This window comes from Nothobranchius furzeri, chromosome 1 (assembly GCF_043380555.1).
Source record: "Nothobranchius furzeri strain GRZ-AD chromosome 1, NfurGRZ-RIMD1, whole genome shotgun sequence".
Lineage (NCBI taxonomy): Eukaryota > Metazoa > Chordata > Actinopteri > Cyprinodontiformes > Nothobranchiidae > Nothobranchius > Nothobranchius furzeri.
The window spans coordinates 34,167,163-34,178,523 of NC_091741.1; the positions used below are offsets into that span (position 1 = coordinate 34,167,163).

The 11,361-nt window shown below is 41.0% G+C and overlaps 1 long non-coding RNA gene across 1 annotated transcript; it reads right to left on the reverse strand.

Annotated features, from left to right (window-relative positions):
- Nucleotides 1-6,208: 6,208 nt before the first annotated feature.
- Nucleotides 6,209-7,788, reverse strand: LOC129163027 (uncharacterized). The gene is made up of 3 exons (XR_008563059.2): nt 7,516-7,788; nt 7,239-7,332; nt 6,209-7,116 (listed from the first exon to the last, which is right to left on the reverse strand). It is a non-coding gene; the product is annotated as an uncharacterized lncRNA (long non-coding RNA).
- Nucleotides 7,789-11,361: the final 3,573 nt, after the last annotated feature.

The window sequence follows — 11,361 nt, forward strand, 5'->3', positions numbered from 1 at the left end:
TATTTATACATTTTTAGTACACATACTATAGCATGATATTATTTACAGAAAATTAGGACAGATACTTTCAGTATATTACTTGTAAATTTTAAGACACATAACGTAGTATGATATTTTCACACAATTTTAGGACCCATACTATGGCATGATATGATTTATACATTTTTAAAACAAATAAAAATGTGTGATATAATTTTTTAGGACACATACTATAGTATGATATAATTTATACATTTTTAGGACCCATATTATAGTATGATATTATCTATACATTTTTAGGACACATCCTATAGTATGATATTATTTAAACATTTTTAGGACACATCCTAAAGTATGATATTATTTATAATTTTTTCGGACACATGCTATAGTATGATATTCATAATACATTTATAGGACACATGCCATTGTTTGATGTTATTTATAAATTTTTAGGACAGATACTTTTAGTATGATATTATTTATACATTTTAAGACACATACCTTGGTATGATATTTTTCACACATTTTTAGGAGGCATACTATTGTATGATATTATTTATACATTTTTAGGACAAATACTATAGTATACTATTTTTATACATTTTAGGACACATACTTTAGTATAACATTATTTATACATTTTTAGGACACATACTATAGTATGATATTATTTAAACATTTTTAGGACACATATTATTGTATGATATTATTTATACATTTTAGGACACATAATTTAGTATAATATTATTTATACATTTTCAGGACACATACTATATTATGATATTATTTATAATTTTTTAGGACACTTGCTATAGTAAGATATCATTTATACATTTTAGGACACATACTAAAGTATTAAATTTATACATTTCAGGACACATGCTATAGTAATATTTTATTTACACATTTTTAGTACACATACTATAGTATGATATTATTTATACATTTTTAGGACCCATACCATAGTATGATCTTAATTAAACATTTTTAGGACACATACTATAGTACGTTATTTTTATACATTTTTAGGACACATACAATAGTTATATATTATTTACAAATTTTTAGGACAAATACTTGTAGTATGATATTATTTATACATTTTAAGACACATACCTTGGTATGATATTTTTCACACATTTTTAGGAGACATACTATTGTATGATGTTTTATACATTTATAGGACACATGCTATAGTTTGATATTATTTATACATTTTTAGGACCGATACTTGTTGTAGGAAATTATTTATACATTTTCGGACACATACCTTGGTAGGATATTTTTCACACATTTTTAGGTGGCATACTATTGTATGATATTATTTATACATTTTAGGACACATACTATAGTATAATATTATTTATACATTTTCAGGACACATACTATATTATGATATTATTTATAATTTTTTAGGACACTTGCTATAGTAAGATATCATTTATACATTTTTAGGACACATACTTAAGTATGACATTTATACATTTCAGGACACATGCTATAGTATGAAATTATTTATACATTTTTAGAACATATACTATAGTATTATATTATTTATACATTTTTAGTACACGTACTATAGTGTGATATTATTTATATATTTTAAGACACATACCTTGGTATGATATTTTCACACATTTTTAGGAGACATACTATTGTACGCTATTATTAATACATTTTTAGGACACATACTATAGTATGATATCATTTATACATTTTAAGCATCATACCTTGGTATGATGTTTTCACACATTTTTGGGACACATACTTTTGTATGATATTAATTATACATTTTTAACACACATACTACAGTTTGATATTATTTATACATTTTTAGGACACATACTTTAGTATGATATTATTTATAATTTTTCAGGACACATGCTATAGTATGATATTCATTATACATTTATAGGACACATACTATAGTATAATATTATTTATACATTTTCAGGACACATACTATATTATGATATTATTTATAATTTTTTAGGACACTTGCTATAGTAAGATATCATTTGTACATTTTTAGGACACATACTTAAGTATGATATTTATACATTTCAGGACACATGCTATAGTATGAAATTATTTATACATTTTTAGAACATATACTATAGTATTATATTATTTATACATTTTTAGTACACGTACTATAGTGTGATATTATTTATATATATTTAAGACACATACCTTGGTATGATATTTTCACACATTTTTAGGAGACATACTATTGTATGCTATTATTAATACATTTTTAGGACACATACTATAGTATGATATCATTTATAAATTTTAAGCATCATACCTTAGTATGATGTTTTCACACATTTTTGGGACACATACTTTTGTATGATATTAATTATACATTTTTAACACACATACTACAGTATGATATTATTTATACATTTTTAGGACACATATTTTAGTATGATATTATTTATAATTTTTCAGGACACATGCTATAGTATGATATTCATTATACATTTATAGGACACATGCTATAGTTTGATATTATTTATAAATTTTATGACCGATACTTGTAGTTGGATATTATTTATGCATTTTCAGACACATACCTTGTTATATTTTTCATACATTTTTAAGAGAAGTACTATTGTATGATATTATTTATAGATTTTTAGGACACATACTATAATATATTATTTATACATTTTTAGGACACTGACTACAGTAAGATATAATATATACATTTTAAGACACATATCTTAGTATGATATTTTTCACACAATTTTAGGACCCATACTATGGCATGATATTACTTATAAATTTTTAGGACACATACTATAGTATGACATTATATATACATTTTTAAGACACATACTGAAGTATGATATTTAAACATTTCAGGACACATGCTATAGTATGAAATTATTTATACATATTTAGGATCCATACTATAGTTTGATATTAAGTATACAGTTTTAGGACACATACTATAGTATGATATTGTTTATACATTTTAGGACACATACTATAGTTTGATATTATTTATAAATTTTTAGGACAGATATTTGTAGTAAGATATTATTTATACATTTTAAGACACATACCTTGGTATGATGTTTTTCACACATTTTTAGGAGAAATACTATCGTATGATATTATTAATAAATTTTTGGGACACATACTTTTGTATGATATTAATTATACATTTGTAAGACACATTCTACAGCATATTATTTATACATTTTTAGTACACATACTATAGCATGATATTATGCATACATTTTAGGGTTAGGGTTAGGGTTATACATTTTAGGACAGATACTTGTAGTATGATATTATTTGTAAATTTGAAGACACATACCTTGGTATGATGTTTTCACGCATTTTGGGACACTTTTGTATGATATTAATTATACATTTTTAAGACACATACTACAGTATGACATTATTTATACATTTTTAGGACACATACTTTAGTATGATATTATTTATACATTTTTAGAACTCATACTATAGTATTATATTCTTTATACATTGTTAGTACACATACTATAGCATGATATTATTTATAAAAATTTAGGACAGCTACTTGTAGTATGATATTATTTGTAAATTTTAAGACACATAACGTAGTATGATATTTTTCACACAATTTTACGACCCATACTATGGTTTGAAATGATTTATACATTTTTAAAACACATAAAAAAGTATGATATAATAAATTTTTAGGACACATACTATAGTATGAAATAATTTATGCATTTTAAAGACACATACCATAGTATGATATTATTTACCGTCAATCCTCTAATACAGGCCCGGGCCTGTATTTGACTCAAGCTCATCAAGCTCCAGGCCTTTATTGGAAGGAGGGCCAGTATTAGAGGCAGGCCTCTATTTCTATTTGAGCAAAATGAACTAATGGTTCGCTGGAGTTTTTGACAATTAAAAGTGCGCCCACATTTTCAAAGTTAAACACATTTCTTTTAACAACGGTAGTTCCTGCTTCAGCCCTCTCCCCCCTCCCCCTGCACAGCGGCCGCAAACTCACTGATGGCCTGCAGCCTCTCGGAGTTCCTGCTGCTCTAAACATTAAAATAATTATTTCATTTTCTGTTCCTCACTTCTGATTACCTTCAATGGTGTCTGTTGCAACCACCAGGTACAACAACTAACTTGTTTTTATTAGACTATTTTTCTGTCCTGCCTGTTTATTATCTTCCTGCATCTCCTCTCAATCCTAAAGAAAAACTGCTACCTGGGTTCATATATATTCACCTCATGAGTTACCTTTGAACTGCAGTTCTAAAAGATCTACCGACCGCTAAAACAGCGGAGCGCTCGCTGTTTGGCGGCCGTATCAGTGATCAGTGCGTCAGAGGACAAGGTGATGCGTGCAGCTCCCCGCTCCACAGCATGCAGCGAAACGCATCATGCGCAAATAAAAGACAGAAAACATTAAAGGAAATGAACTGACATGAACGATCGCGTGTTAAATTAGTTTTTGAGGAAGCGACACCTGATTGTTACTGTGGCCGTGCTCAGGAGGCAGATCTACCGACCGCGAAAACAGCTTAGCGCTCCCTGCTTGCCGGCCGCATCAGTGATCTGTGCGTCGGAGGACAAGGTGTGCCCCTCTCCACAACAGCGATACACATCAGGCGCAAATAAAAGACAGAAAACATTAAAGGAAATGAACCGACATGAACGATCGTGTGTCAGTACCTACGGTCTGGCACAGCGCGTTGACCCCCCCCCCCCCCCCCGAGCGCAGGAGCTTGTCACCTGCTGATAGCAGGCTGCTGTCTTTTCCGAGGGCTGCATCTTGCCGGTCATTATCACGTGACAGCGACTAGTCGAGGACAGGCATAAAAAGTCACTATACAGTAATCCCTCTTTTCTCGCGGTAGATGCGTTCCAGACCTGGTCGCGATAGGTGAAAATCCGCGAAGTAGGGACTCCCAGCATGCCCCTCGCGGGGATTCCCTCCACGCCACACCTACGTCACAAACCGTGGCTATAAACGGAAGTCGCCTTTCCAGCTCACCACTCAGTCATCGTTTCTTCAGATTCGTGATCAGAGTTTCCAACCTACCAATCCATCCAACGAACTATCAGCTCATAGTAAGTTAGCTTACTTACTTCTGGAAAGCCCGGCATTTCCGTGTCACTTCGTTGACGCTCGAACGCTCGGGGGTTTTCCTAGATCAGCCGGCGTTTCACCGACGCTATCACTTCCGCGTCTGTGAAACCACGCTCCCTATTGAATTATCGTATGATCACATTCTCTTTTTGTGGGTAAAACTCAAGAAAAAAAAATTTTTTACTTGTGTTTTTTTAGTTTTATTACAAAAAGTGCATTTTATGATGAAATTGATGGAAAAAACAAGAATTTCTTGATATTTCGCATAGAAAAATACCGCGAATCAGTGAAAAATACCGCGAATCTGCGAATTCCCCCTGAAAAATGCTCCAAAGAAAAAATCCGCGAATCCGCGATGAACGAACCGCGAAGTAGCGAGCGATTACTGTAGTGAAGTTGACTAGTTCATACAACCCCTACTGCTGCTCTCCAGAGTGTTCTGCAGCATAATCAGCACGTTCTCTTTTAATTTGATAGTGTAATGACCTGGCTGGGGTTGTAAGCCAGGTGCATTCTGGGTATTGTGTTATATGTGTTTCCTATCGTTCTGCTAGTTCCTATGTGCTGATTTTCGTGTTGTGTGAGTGTTATGTAAGCCACAGGGAAGATGATGTGTGTTCTGGTGAGCGGATTGAATTAGCATGGTTAACTGACACCGTGACTCTGTGTGGTAGGAGTGTGATAGAGGATCGTGTCTGTAGCGTTACAAAGCATTGAAGAAAAAGCCTAATAATGGTCTGCGTGAACCTCTACTGCCTCCTGCTGGTTGATTTGGGGACTATAACCCTACTGCTGGGACGCTCATACTTGCTTGTTACCACATTCCATCCGGCCACAATTAGAGACCGGCCATTATTTACCTCTGCTGACTCCGACACCGGCCAAAATTGGAGACCCGGCCTTTAATTGAATACCAGCCTGTAATGGAGGATTTACGGTATACATTTTAAGACACATACCTTAGTATGATATTTTTCACACAATTTAAGGACCCATACTATGGTATAATATTCATACATTTTTAGGACACATGCTATAGTATGATATTATTTATGCGTTTTTAGGACACATACTATGGTATGATATTGTATACACATTTTTAAGACACCTGGGCTGTGTCTCAATTCAGGGTCTGCATCCTTCGAAGGACCCAGCCCACCCGGCCGACGTGGGCTGCGTCCTCCGTCGGCCGGGTAGACCGGATGTTAACGGCTGTGAATTTGGACAGGCCTAGCCTTCATGAACTCCCTCGGCGAACGTTCCGTCGCCTAGCAACCGTGGAACCGCTGGGCAGAAGGGAGAAGGAACTTTAAACGATGGAGCTCGACGTTTTATTTAGCTTTTTAACCCCCAGAAACCCAAATTTAGAAAACAACTGCAAAATCTTTTTTTAACCTTTCACATGTTCTAGGAGGCCAGATAAACGGGCCTATTTACACATTTTAACAGCCAATAGTGTTGCAGAACTGAACAATAGGACCTATTAGCAATGTAAATGTGGTTTTAAAAAGAAAAAAAAATGGGGAAGGTTTATTCTTGTAGACTTAAATCTGATGTTGTAATATTACAACCGTGGGTCTCTGGGGGTTAATCATTTCCTTGACTGTTGGAGAGCTAATTCAGAGAAAATACTTTAGACTAGCTGAGCCTGAGCAAAGATGTGATAATAGTTTTTAATACTTTCTAAGGGTCTTAATTTGACCAAAACCGATTTATCACCTTTTAAGACTTTTCAAGACCCAGCGGATACCTTCTAGTAAACAATTCTCATTTGTAAACAAAAATAAAATTCAAGAGTTTAATGCAGAACTGATTTTATTTAGATATTTCTTTTACATGTACATGTTTAATCTTCCTTAACCATTTTTTTCTAGCAAAGTAAAAAGCTGTCAAAGTTCTTCCTTCTCTCCTGGGCTCCTGCTGCTCTGCCTCCCTCTGCAGCCTCATGTCCTCCCAGATCAGCTCCAGAAGCTCATCGCTGGCACCTTCCCCTGGATGCCCATTTTCTCCAGAATAGTCTTAACAAACATGTAAGAAAAGAAACAGGAAGAGAAAAGAGGACAACGGGTTATTCCTTTCATGTTTTCGCAGAAAAAAAATAAACTCAAACGAGTTTTTAAAATATGAGATGTTATTGTACCTCCATGCCACAGCCGCCGAATACTTTGCTCCGGTGATCATGTGGTCCATCTCCGCCCTAAGCTTAATAAATTCCCTGGTTTTCTCTTTTGTTCCTAAAATACAAACTTCTATTAAAATCAGGGGGAAACGTAGCGGGAGAAGTACGACACCGAGCGCGGCCGAACATACGAGCCGAGACCGCAATACAAGCACTTTTACTGTAACATTTCTAACTAAAATAACGTTCATGTATCACAAAAAGTCCTTAAACTGACAGTTTTCAAGTTTATACTTACATGTATATGCGCAATCCTCTCCGACAGCTCCCGCTTCACTGTCCGCCATTGTTTTTAAGTTTTTCTGCCGGCCGGCCCGCAAGGCATCTTGGGAAATGCTACCTATTGAAGGATACACCCGACCCATCCTTCATTCAGGCGAAAAGAAGGCCGCATTCGTCGACCGCATTTGAAGGAGTCTTCGAATTGGGACAGGCCGAGTCGCGGCGCTGTGACGTAACCGGCCGACGAATCCGGCCGAGGTAGGATGCAGACCCTGAATTGAGACACAGCCATAGTGTAGTATGACATTTAAACATTTTAGGGCACATACCATAGTATGAAAATATTTATACATTTTTAAGACACATACTATAGTTTATTTTTGTACATTTTAGGACCCATAATATAGTATGAAATTATTTATACATTTTTATAACACTTACTATAGTATGATATTTATACATTTTTAGGACTCATTCTATAGTATGACATTATTTATAAACTTTTAGGACACATACTATAGTATGATATTACTTATACCTTTTTAGGACCCATACTATAGTATGATATTATTTATACATTTTTTGGACACATGCGAAATATGAAAACAATTTAAATATTTTTAAGATACATACTCGTCTCTCGTCTCGTCTTCCTCCGCTTATCCGGGTCCGGGTCGCGGGGGCAGCATCCCAACTAGGGAGCTCCAGGCCGTCCTCTCCCCGGCCTTGTCCACCAGCTCCTCCGGCAGGACCCCAAGGCGTTCCCGGACCATATTGGAGATGTAACTTCTCCAACGTGTCCTGGGTCGACCCGGGGGCCTTCTGCCGGCAGGACATGCCCGAAACACCTCCCCAGGGAGGCGTCCAGGAGGCATCCTGACCAGATGCCCAAACCACCTCAACTGGCTCCTTTCGATCCGGAGGAGCAGCGGTTCTACTCCGAGTCCCTCCCGAATGTCCGAGCTCCTCACCCTATCTCTAAGGCTGAGCCCGGCCACCCTACGGAGGAAACTCATTTCGGCCGCTTGTATCCGCGATCTCGTTCTTTCGGTCATTACCCAAAGCTCATGACCATAGGTGAGGATTGGGACGTAGATCGACCGGTAAATCGAGAGCCTGGCTTTCTGGCTCAGCTCCCTCTTCCCCACGACAGATCGGCTCAGCGTCCGCATCACTGCAGATGCCGAACCAATCCGCCTGTCGATCTCCCGATCCCTCCTACCCTCACTCGTGAACAAGACCCCGAGATACTTAAACTCCTCCACTTGAGGTAGGACCTCTCCCCCGGCCCGGAGGTGGCAAGCCACCCTTTTCCGGTCGAGAACCATGGTCTCAGATTTGGAGGTGCTGATCCTCATCCCAGCCGCTTCACATTCGGCCGCGAACCTACCCAGCAAGAGCTGAAGGTCAGAGCTGGATGAAGCTAGGAGGACCACATCATCCGCAAAAAGCAGAGACGAGATTCTCCTGCCACCAAACTCGACACACTCCACACCACGGCTGCGTCTAGAAATTCTGTCCATAAAAGTGATGAACAGAACCGGTGACAAAGGGCAGCCCTGGCGGAGTCCAACCCTCACTGGGAACAGGTCCGACTTACTACCGGCTATGCGGACCAAACTCACGCTCCTCTGGTAAAGGGACTGAATGGCCCTTAACAGAAAGCCACCCACCCCATACTCCTGGAGCGTCCCCCACAGGGTGCCCCTGGGGACACGGTCATAAGCCTTCTCCAAATCCACAAAGCACATGTGGATTGGTTGGGCAAACTCCCATGCCCCCTCCATCACCCTTGCAAGGGTATAGAGCTGGTCCACAGTTCCACGGCCAGGACGAAAACCACATTGCTCCTCCTCTATCTGAGATTCAACTATCGATCGGACCCTCCTCTCCAGTACCTTGGAGTAGACCTTTCCAGGGAGGCTGAGGAGTGTGATCCCCCTATAGTTGGAACACACCCTCAGGTCACCCTTCTTAAAGATGGGGACCACCACCCCGGTCTGCCACTCCCTAGGAACTGCCCCCGATGACCACGCAATGTTGTAGAGACGTGTCAACCATGACAGCCCTACAATATCCATAGCCTTGAGATACCCAGGACGAACCTCATCCGCCCCCGGGGCTCCGCCGCTGTGTAGTTGTTTGACTACCTCAGCAACTTCTGCCCCCGAGATCGGACAGTCCATCCCCAGGCCTCCCAGCTCTGGTTCCTCCTCGGAATGCGCATTGGTGGGATTGAGGAGCTCCTCAAAGTATTCCTTCCACCGTCCGACTATAGCCTCAGTTGACGTCAGCAGCTCCCCATCCCCACTGTAAACAGTGTGAGCGAGTTGCTGCCTTCCTCTCCTGAGGCGCCGGACAGTTTGCCAGAACCTCTTTGGAGCCGATCGATAGTCTTTCTCCATGGCCTCACCAAACTCCTCCCACGCCCGAGATTTTGCCTCGGCAACTGCCACTGCTGCACCCCGCTTGGCTATCCGGTACCTGTCTGCTGCCTCCGGAGACCCACAGACCAGCCACGCCCTGTAGGCCTCCTTCTTCAGCCTGACGGCTCCCCGAACCTCTGGTGTCCACCAGCGGGTACGGGGGTTGCCACCACGACTGGCACCGGCCACCTTACGGCCACAGCTAGCAACAGCCGCCTCGACAATCGCAGAGTGGAACAAGGCCCACTCGGACTCAATGTCCCCCACTGCTCTCGGGACGTGGTCAAAGCTCTGCCGGAGGTGGGAGTTGAAGACCGTCTTGACAGGTTCTTCTGCCAGGCGTTCCCAGCAGACCCTCACTATGCGTTTGGGTCTGCCAGGTCTACGCGGCATGTTCCCTTGCCATCTGATCCAACTCACCACCAGGTGGTGATCAGTTGACAGCTCCGCCCCTCTCTTCACTCGGGTGTCCAAAACATACGGTCGCAGGTCAGATGATACGACTACAAAATCTATCATCGACCTGTGACCTAGGCTGCCCTGGTACCAAGTGTACCGGTGGGCATCCTTATGTTCGAACATGGTGTTCGTTATGGCCAAACTGCGGCTTGCACAGAAGTCCAATAACAAAACACCGCTCGAGTTCTGATCAGGTGGGCCGTTCCTCCCAATCACACCCCTCCAGGTCAAGCTGTCATTGCCCACGTGAGCATTGAAGTCCCCCAGCAGGACAATGGAGTCCCCTGATGGAGCACTATCTAGCACTCGTCCCAGGGACTCCAAAAAGGGTGGGTACTCTGAACTGATATTTGGCCCATAAGCACAAACAACAGTCAGGACCCGTTCCCCGACCCGAAGGCGCAAGGAAGCTACCCTCTTGTCCCCCGGGGTAAACCCCAACACACAGGCAGAGAGTCTCGGGGCTAACAAAAAGCCAACCCCAGCCCTCCGCCTCTCACCCGGAGCAACTCCAGCAAAGTAGAGTGTCCAACCCCTCTCCAGGTCTCGGGTTCCAGAGCCAATGCAATGTGTCGAGGTGAGTCCGACTATATCTAGCCGGTACCGCTCAACCTCTGCCACAAGCTCCGGCTCCTTCCCCGCCAGCGAGGTGACGTTCCATGTCCCAAAAACTAGTTTCCTTGTCCGGGGATTGGACCGCCAAGGCTCCCGCCTTGGTCTGCCACCCGATCCACACTGCACCGGACCCTTCATGTTCCTCCTGCGGGTGGTGGGTCCACAGTTGGACGAGCCCATGTATCCGGTTCGGGCTGGGCCCGGCCGGGCCCCATGGGCGAAAGCCCGGCCACCAGGCGCTCGCTCACGGGCCCCAACCCCAGGCCTGGCTCCAGGGTGGGACCCCGGTAACCCTCCGGGCCGGGTACTCCGACTCTTCGTTTTCACCGCCATGAAAGATCCTTCGAACCGTTCTTTGTCTC